This window comes from Cupressus sempervirens, chromosome 7, assembly GCF_028749045.1.
Source record: "Cupressus sempervirens isolate cs-2001-9-10 chromosome 7, ASM2874904v1, whole genome shotgun sequence".
NCBI lineage: Eukaryota > Viridiplantae > Streptophyta > Pinopsida > Cupressales > Cupressaceae > Cupressus > Cupressus sempervirens.
Window position 1 is genome coordinate 752,458,823 of NC_143124.1, and position 9,881 is coordinate 752,468,703.

The following is a 9,881-nucleotide window of genomic DNA, read 5'->3' on the forward strand; positions in this document are numbered from 1 at the left end:
TACCAACCTCTACCCATTCCTAATAGGTCTTGGGAATGCATCAGCATGGATTTCATAGTAGGCTTACCAGAGACTAAGACAGGGTAAGATAGTGTGTTTGTGGTCGTAGATAGATTTAGTAAGATGAGCCATTTCATCCCATGCAAGACAATACATAATACTATCCATATAGCTAATCTATTCTTCAAGGAGGTGGTCAGAATTCATGGGCTGCCAATGAGCATTGTGGCTAACAGAGATGTTAAGTTTATGGAGAACTTTTGGAAGACCCTATGGAAGAGATTGGGTACAAACAAAGCTCATAGCTTTGCCTACCATCTCCAAATTGATGGGAAAACAAAGGTCATTAATGGGGTCCTAGGAAACCTCTTAAGATGTCTTACTAAAGAGTATGGGCAGAGTCGGGAGCAAGTCAAACCTCATGAAAAATTTTCCTATAATGATAAAAAGAATAAGACAAAAATAAGACAACATGATTAAGTCATTTTCAAGTAGTCTATGACACACATCCAAGGGGCATACTGGAGTTGAGGGAACTACCAACACATGGCACCATTAGTGGGCATGCTAAAGATTTTGCTCAGTTTATGAAAGAGATACATGATCAGGTTAAGAGGACCTTGATGGAGGCAAATCAGAAGTTGAAGGAAAAGAAGGATGAAGGGAGGAGAGAACTACACTTCCAAGTCAGAGATTTGGTTATGGTCTACTTGAATAAAGCTAGACTGCATAAGGGCATCCCTAGTAAGTTGCAGATGAAAAGAATTGGACTATGCAAAGTGTTAGAGAAGTATGGGTCCAATGCTTACAAAGTTGATCTACCAAATGACATGTCTATCTCTCCCATTTTCAATGTCAAAGAATTGATTACATACAAGGGTCTAGGGGTGGATGAAGAGAAGTATTAGACAAAGCTAAACAAGGATATATCAGACTTGCAGGTGGAAGCAACCAAAGGTGGAGAAGATATTGGATTCTAGGGTGAAAAAGAGTACAAGAAACAAGGTTTATAAGGAACATCTAGTGAAATGGTTCCATATGCTTGAAGCTAAAGAAACTTGGATTGCTGAGAGTGATTTAAAAAAGCATGGCATCAGCAAGGAGTTCCTCTCCACACATGTACCTTAAGCTTCTACTTGCAGGGGGAGAATGGTGCAGGAGCACCTTAGGGTAAGGTAAAACCTTAACAAAAATTTTGGTTTTTAAATGGTCTAACCAACCATTTAGTGAATAAGGACTAAATTTAAAGTCCCAAGGTAGGTTTTAGATGTGTGGTTAGGTTAGATTCAAGGTTGAGTCATGTTGTTGGCAATTAGGTCCTAATGAGACTAGAAATGCTTAAATTTTCTCTATAGGGTAAAATGTGGTAAAATGAAAAAAGTGGAGTGAGAAGTGTTTAGTGAAGGTCCTTAGGTGTTTTTTAGGTTCATTTTATAAGTATTAAAACCAAACTAGACAAGTTTGGAGGCCTGGATTGCAAAATTGCAAAAGTTGTCAAAATTACTCATTGATAGCTTTGCAATTTTTGCACTTTTTTAGGAAAGGGAAAAATGGGTGGTTATAACTTCAACCAAAGGCCAAGGTGGCTAGGAGAACCTATATAAACACCTTCCAACTCATTTATAAGTGTTGGTTACACATTTGTACAGACAACATGAGTGAAGGAGGAATTTTATTAATAGAAAATGCATTTTTAGAGATTTCTTGAATCGTTAGATTGGTGTGCTTTCTATTTTGGTTGGACTAGATTCTTGGATCCATTTTTTTGATTCTGTACCAATTGATTTGATCATTATTTGTCATTTAATCAAGTTTGAAAATTATTTAGTTTTTGCTTTCCTGCTACCCAATTTTGAGTAATCAACACTCAAATGTCTATAGCTTGAGTTCTCATGGTAAAAAAACCATGGCCTTTGGGAATCAAGTAATAGCCTCTTTAAATAATGTACATAGCCATTTTGGAGTTTGGGGGAGTCAAATAGCTATTTTTACAAGCGAGCCGTAGGCAAGAAAATGAAGGCTTAGCAAGGCGTAGTGAGGGTTGTAAATGAGTTCTAACAAGAATAGAGGATTGGCACATGCCAATATTAAATGGTAAATGGTGGAGCAAGGTATTAGGTGTCCATAAACTAGAGGAGGAGGTTCGATGTTGAGTCTAGAGAATTTGGCAAGTGTTTTTCTATCATTGCCTTTAAAACCCTCAAAATAAGGGTTTTCTGAAACCATACAGTACAAACACCATGGAGGCTTGAAACTAAGAAAATATTAAAGCCCTAGTCAAAGTGGAACGATGTCTAATGGACACCTATAGTCCTTGTTAAGGATTTTTTCAAGTTATTGCAGGTTCCTTATTTCTACGAGGGCTAATAGGGGCTCTTAGGGCTATAAGGACAAACAAGGCAATTTGGAGTTGTAGGTGAGATAGACCTATCAAGTTTATGTAGAATGGCATGATATGTGGTAATAAACTTGTAAGGTGAAAACTTTATTTTGACCCTCTGATGGCATTTGGTGGAATTTTGGCCTATTGAGCCAAGAGATGTACAATTAGGGTTTTGGGGTTAAAAGCAGTAGAAACTAAATTGGTTGGTGAGTTTCTTGGAGGAAGGGGATTAGGCGAGATTACTTTGGGTTGGGGTTAGATAAGTAACCCTAAGTAGGCTTAGAAGTAGCCTTGATAGAGAAAGAAAAGCTCTAAGTAAAGAAACTCCCCATCAAATATCTACTTCTCGTCATTAGAAAACTAGACACAACACATGAAATGTTCAAAGCACTTGAAGAGATGTATGAGATAAACAATACCAAAAGAATTCTCACGCTAAAGGAAAAACTCTCCATCATTAAGATGAATAAAGCAGAGTCCATCCCTTCATATTTCATGAGGATAATAGAACTAAGGAACCAACTCTCTACGATTGGTCACATCTATGACTTAAAATAATTAACCATGATAGCATTAAAATTATTACCACCATCATGGGAAACTTTTTGACAAGGAGTATGTTCTTGATCCAAGCTTCCTAAACTTGATCAAGTTAAAGTTGACTACATACAAGAGGAGTGCAAGTTAATATCTTAAGGAATTGGTGATACTTCTACTGAAGGTGATATTCAGATTCTCACAACTCAAGTTGATAAAAGGGAGAAATTTAAAGGGGAAAGGAAACATATAGACTACTCTAAAATGAAATTCTTTAGATGTGACAACTATGGTCACTCAATGACAAAATGCCTTGATAGATTGAAACGTCAAGCATACTTTGCTAAAGTTAGTAAATCCAATATAGATTTAGAGAGATGCCCATTCTAAAGAACTTCAAAATATCCATATTGTAAAATATTGGATTAAAAAGGAATTATTTATTTATTTATTACAAAATAAATGGGGAATACTTATAAGTGAACTTGGCATGGTTACAATTTCTGAGATAGTCTCAGAATATCAAATTTTTGTACTATATATTTTTTCTAAATTTAATAATTAAATGAGACCTTTGTACATCATTAGAAAGTTTCAACTTTCAAATGATCATCACTTGTATTTGCAAAAATTATTGGAAGGCAACGATCTTACAATAACTTAAATCATGATAGACATTTTATGTAAATATTGAAATAGGTCATGATAGATTATATCTTGCAAATCAATAACTACATGTTAGATGTCATTCACATGATGGTCTATGTGTTTCTTGGATAGATATATTTTGAGTACTTGGTGAATCTCATGTGTTGATGTTCTAAAAGGCCACAACTCAAAGTATTTGGTGAATATCATATGTTCATATTCTGAAAGGCCAATACTCATGATATCAAATGTGATATCAAATGGTGGGGATCTTCCAATCAAAGATTTCCTTAAAATTTTCCATTACCAATATTACCAATGGTGTAATATCTATTTATGTCTTTATTCTTCTAAACTAAGAGGGAGTGTTAATGTTATAGCTCAGTTAGGATAAAATGATGTTAAAAATAGATAGAAATAAAGGAACTACTATTTTTGATATATTATTATTATTGAACAATATATATGTTTGTAATGTATTATTATCTATACACACACACATATATACATATACATATAAATATGCATACATGCATGCATGCAGACACACACAAATATATACTATCATATTTGACTAATTGAATTGTTCAATAATAAAAATATAAATTTGATTGATTAAATATATCAATTTTGATCAACTATTCATATTTGACCAGAATGTGATGGAAACAAATATTGTTTATGATAAACTTTTATTAACATAACATGGAGAGTCATGACCCGATGGACGTGACTCCATGTTGGAGTTACCCCATTTGGTGGTGACTCCTCATCATCTCTATATAGGGAGTTGATGCATGTTATTATGACCAACAAACACATAATTTCTATAGTCTTATGTGATGAATAATAAATAGAAACCTTCCTAAGTAAATTCTACACTATGATCTACTACGATGATTTATAATCAAAGCAACCTATGATATATATATATATATATATATATATATATATATATATAATCAAATATTATAAAAATAATAATAAAGTTATATATAAATATACAAGAAAAATTTTGCAATTACATTTTCAAGAAGAATAAGTTCAAAAGAAATCTTTTCTTCAATCATTAGATAAATCTAAAACTACACCCCTTATTTTCCTATCTCTTTTCAAACTCATTCGTAAAATTTCTTATCATTCATTTTTATTGAGCAATTAAAATATTTGTACATCTGCTTTGTGCTCTTTTAGATGAGCTTTTGACTTGAAATAGGAAATAAAAAAAATATTCTATTTTTTAAGATTTATTTGGATAAATAAAAATTATTTGAAGATTTGATTTGTTTATTTTTTAGATTTTTTAATAAAGCCAATAGAACTTTTCATTTTAGGTTCATGGATATCTAATTTTTGGAACTTTTTTTTTGTAGACCAAATAGAAAGATTGTATTTTCATTTCATAGATATCTAATGTTTTAGATTGTTTTTAACCATTACTTTCCCATGTGTGATATGGAAAAGGAAATCAAACATACAATTTTGGGTTGAGGATGTTGTACACTAAGATTCTTGGACATTCTTCTAAAAACTACAAGTGCATTGGTAAGAAGGAAATTAGCTTTGTACCTTTCGATCTCATTAATATGAAAGTGTTGCAATCCTTCTGAATAAATATATTTTCTACAATCTCGCAAATGTTATATAACATATGTAATTCAAATGATCCCAAAGAAGAGAATATCTTATTTTATGATGGGTCAGTCAGTTCTTTGTGTTTGCTTGCATTTGATGAGATGACAACCATGTCTATGATTCCATGATTCCACATATTGCATGCATGTCTAAAAAATTAATAGTTGAAATGCAAAGTGAAGGTAGTTTGACTTTAAAATAATTATCAATACGTGGATACTTGCACTGAATTTTTTTAGCATTGCCAATGAGACCTACAAGGGTGATGATAGATTAATTGTCTCGTGACATAGTAATAGAATAAATAATAAATTAATTTATTGAACATGATCTGGAAATTTTTAGTTTGAATGCAATGGTTTTCAAAACTTCTTTATTTGTATGCCACTGTTTTGAGAACTTCTATTTTTTCATTACCATAACTAAGAAATTAAATTTATATCAAACTTACCATTTTATATTAATTCCAAAGCTAAACACTTAAATATGTATATTTTTTTTTGAGAACTTCTATTTTTTCATTACCATAACTAAGAAATTAAATTTATATCAAACTTACCATTTTATATTAATTCCAAAGCTAAACACTTAAATATGTATATTTTTAAAAATAAATAATTTGCTATCCATTTTATCATTCTAATTATTGCTTTAATTTATCTATACAAGTTAGAAAGTTATTTCAAATAAGTAAATAATAAATATTTAATGTGACTACATTGAAAAGCATCCTAGGCAAATGAGGTATAACTGATCATTTATGAATAAATATATAAATTTTAACAAATAGAATAATGATATAATCAATAGGTTTAGTGCTAGGGTCCAATTAGTGTTAGGCTTAGGATTCAATTAGGGTTGGGGTTCAATTATAGTTGTAACAAGACAAACATTTTATTTAGAATTATAACCCAAATAAAAGTAAGCTTCAAATGAAGTGTTATAATTCAACTAGGGTTAGGGTTTAGTTCATATTAATATTAAATTAGGGTTAGAGCATAATTAAAGTTAGAGTTCAATTAGGATTAATGATATAGTTTAACAAGAGTTGGAGTGGTATGACTCACAATGGAGAAAAAAGTTAATGACTCACAATGGAGAAAGAAGTTATCTCCTCTACACAAGCACATTTCACCAAAAACCCTAACGGGGGGACTCTCCAAATCCATTCTATCTTCTCAATAACTGGATGAAGAGGACAAAATATCTGCCATTTTTTCTAGAAACATTTCTTCAATGGGTGACTTAATCCACACTAAGTTGGTACAAATGAAAATGGTCATGCCCCAACCAAAATCTTTGCTTCTAGAGCAACAAAAAGAAGGATGGTTTTAAATTAGCCAATTTTGGCTTTGAGTGGTTCATTGCAGCACATAAAAGGTGGTCATAAACCATGGCAATATCAAAGGACCATCTCCATTATAGAGGTGTTTTAAACTCAAGATCCCTAACTACTAAATTTGGTAATCAACCCCCTTCAAATCTACCAAAATAAAGGGCCAGATTGATCGACCTTTCATCTTTAGCAAAAACAAATATCTTATGCAAGATAAACATTTTCCGGATGAAGAACATTATAGTGCTATAAATGAGGAGGAAGAATGGACCTTGATCAACAGGAGTAGCGAAAGAGTCCAAAATAACAATATAAGGGTGTGGCCCAATACATGTTTTTTTCTACACGCACCATAGGTGGCATTGTCTTACCGCTGGAAAAACCTCGCCCTCAAATAGGCCCAAGTATAGTACTCCGTCTTTTTTACCAACAATGTCCACTTCAATGACTCATGTGAATGATGCATAGATAATGGAATGTTCGCCTTTTTGTGTGGACGCTATATCTCGAACTTCAATCTTGCAGATTGGATCTTAAAGGCTTTCGATGACTAGATAAGCACCATTAACCTTGCAGGTATTCTTTTTAATATTGATTGCAAACATCATAGTTTAATAAGAAAATTACTGTCTGGCCCTCCTATGTTCTTTGTTTTCCATAAAAAATCAACTAGTGCCCTAATTTTGATATTTTAAAATTTGATTTTCTATCACTTTGTCGATGGATATCAATTCCTATTTTCCCCATAGAACTGCTTCACAAAAACATTATTAGGGGGTTTCAAAGATTTTTCCAATTTTAATAGTATCGAAATTTTAGTCAAAATTTCCCCATCTTGCAAGCTTAAACTGCTAAAAATAATATCCAATCATTCAATTTATAAGATAAGACTTGGATTTTTCAAGGAAGAAATCAAATCTAGGATTATCCTTCAAAACCCTATCATGTCATATTTAAGATACAAACAAACCAAAAATCTCTTAAATGTTGAATTAGATGTTAAATTTTTGGAAGATAAAGGTTTTATTTGAACAAGATATCAAAGTCTCATGTTTCTCTCTCAAAAAAAAAGATGTCTCTTTCGAGAAACCCAAGATTTATCTAGATTTTCTCACTCAATCCCTCCCTCATCGTGTAATGACACATTAACATATTCCTACAACTATGAAACTAGGAACAATGATATCGAGGAAGGGGATATTACAGAAGAAGGAAATCTCCCACATTCCTAAAGAGGAAATAAAATCAATGGAGGAGGATGTTAAATGTAGAGCAGAGGAGGTGTCAAATGTACAATCACCCCCAAAATCTTAGAACAATAGATCTATGTCTTCCAAGGGACATAAGAAAAACATAAGCAATTACAAAATTGTTGATAAGAATGTTAAGAAGACAATAGACCCACACCCTAACACACCCCTTAAGCCTATTCCTACAATGATTAATGACAACTCAATTATGTCTAATCCATTAAAGGGTCAAGCTAAATATTTATACTTCATTCAAGATGAATACAAGATCATAGTTAATAATAGCACTAAAATCCCAAATAATTGCATTAAGGCAGATGAGTCAATTAATTATAGACTAAACTCTGATCTCAATTTTGATCTAATCTCAAAAAAATCTTTGGATATTATAACATCGGATGAAGAAGAGTTGTCTAATAATTTTGTATCAAAAGATGAAGATAGTGAAGCAGTGATAAAGGAAAAAAATATGGTTAGTAGAAAAAATCTTAGAAATGCATGCTTTAGAATTAGAAGAAGATTAGCACTATCCTAAAAATCTACAAATTAAATATTAATAAATTTTATATTAATTCTCAAGTCATCACTAATATTAGCTCTCAACTATCATCCAAACTTAATCAATTATCTTAAACGAAGAAATGTTTAAAAACAAGAAAATAGGGAAGCCTCCTGCTAGAAATAACATGAGTATAGAACATTAAAGGTAATAAACTGTTGGATTGGTTCTAGAATATGGTTCATTATGTTTGTTTTTAATTGATTGACAATTCAAATATAACCCTTATAAGATAAAACATAACCAAATAGTACATATAAGATTCAATAATTAATCATAGATACTTTATTTAGGAAAATGTTAAACTTTGTTTAATATTCTAAACAAGGTAGGTATAATTATACTCATATTTAATATGATAATGTTTTGTAATATCAAAAGAACAATATTAGATATTCTCTTTTGTCAACAAACTCTATGTTAAGGTATAATATAAAGTTTCTCAACTACTTAGGAAAGAATCTTTTAGCAAACTAAGAATATTACCAAACTATATTTATTATATGTTCCTTTTCAGTTATTAAAGCATGTTTTATTCCAATGAATTCAAATTAACATTAGATCTTAGCCAAAAGAAAGATTCATAGTTACACAATCGCCAAAGCTTAAAATTGTTAATCAACAAGCAAGGAATCAGGAATACGTGAAGCCAAGAAAAACTTGCTAAATGAATAATGCTCAAGACTAAAATGTTAAAGATCTATATATTGATTGATTTTGAATAAATGTATAGATATATTTTGTAAGAGAATGAATGCCTTCTCAAAGTACCCTTAATATCTAGGTGCAATTGTACTGGGTAGACAAGATGTTCTCGTCCCAGGCTAGATCGGCGATTTTCTTTCCCGTTCTTTTTTCCTACGTGCCCACACTTGAACGGGGAATAAAATGATTGATGTTAGATTATAAAAATTAATTAACAATATATGGGCAATTACTTTTTACCAAAAAAGAGATAGTTGGAGTGTAATTATGGTTAGGATATAATACTAACCAAAATTCCAACATTAATTCTACATCTAACCATAATCCTAATCCTCAATATGACCATAACCTAAACACTAAGCTTGACCCTAACCTTAACCATGGTGTAAACTTAAACCTTTCCCTATTGTAACCCTAACGCATAACTGTAATCAAAATCTTATCATTAACCATACAAACAACCATGATATAAAAACCTTAAAAAGTTTCTATAAAAACCATTGTATGTGATATCATAGTTTTTATATAGAGTATATAAAAAGCATGACATAATTTACAATAAACATGTTTTTAAATATATATTTATATTTTTCTAATTAGAAACATCTCTATTCTTTGTTGTAAAAGTAGACTATTAGACAAGTATTAAAACATTTTATTTTTGTAATGATAATATTAGGAAAAATATTTACATATTTATAAATATAAAACTGAATTGTTATTTTTATTTTTTTCTAATAGAAGTCTTTAAATGATTTCTTTTATAACTAAATGAGAAAAGTATCCAAAAAAAAAAGAACAACATTTCTAAAATTTAAAAGAGTTTAA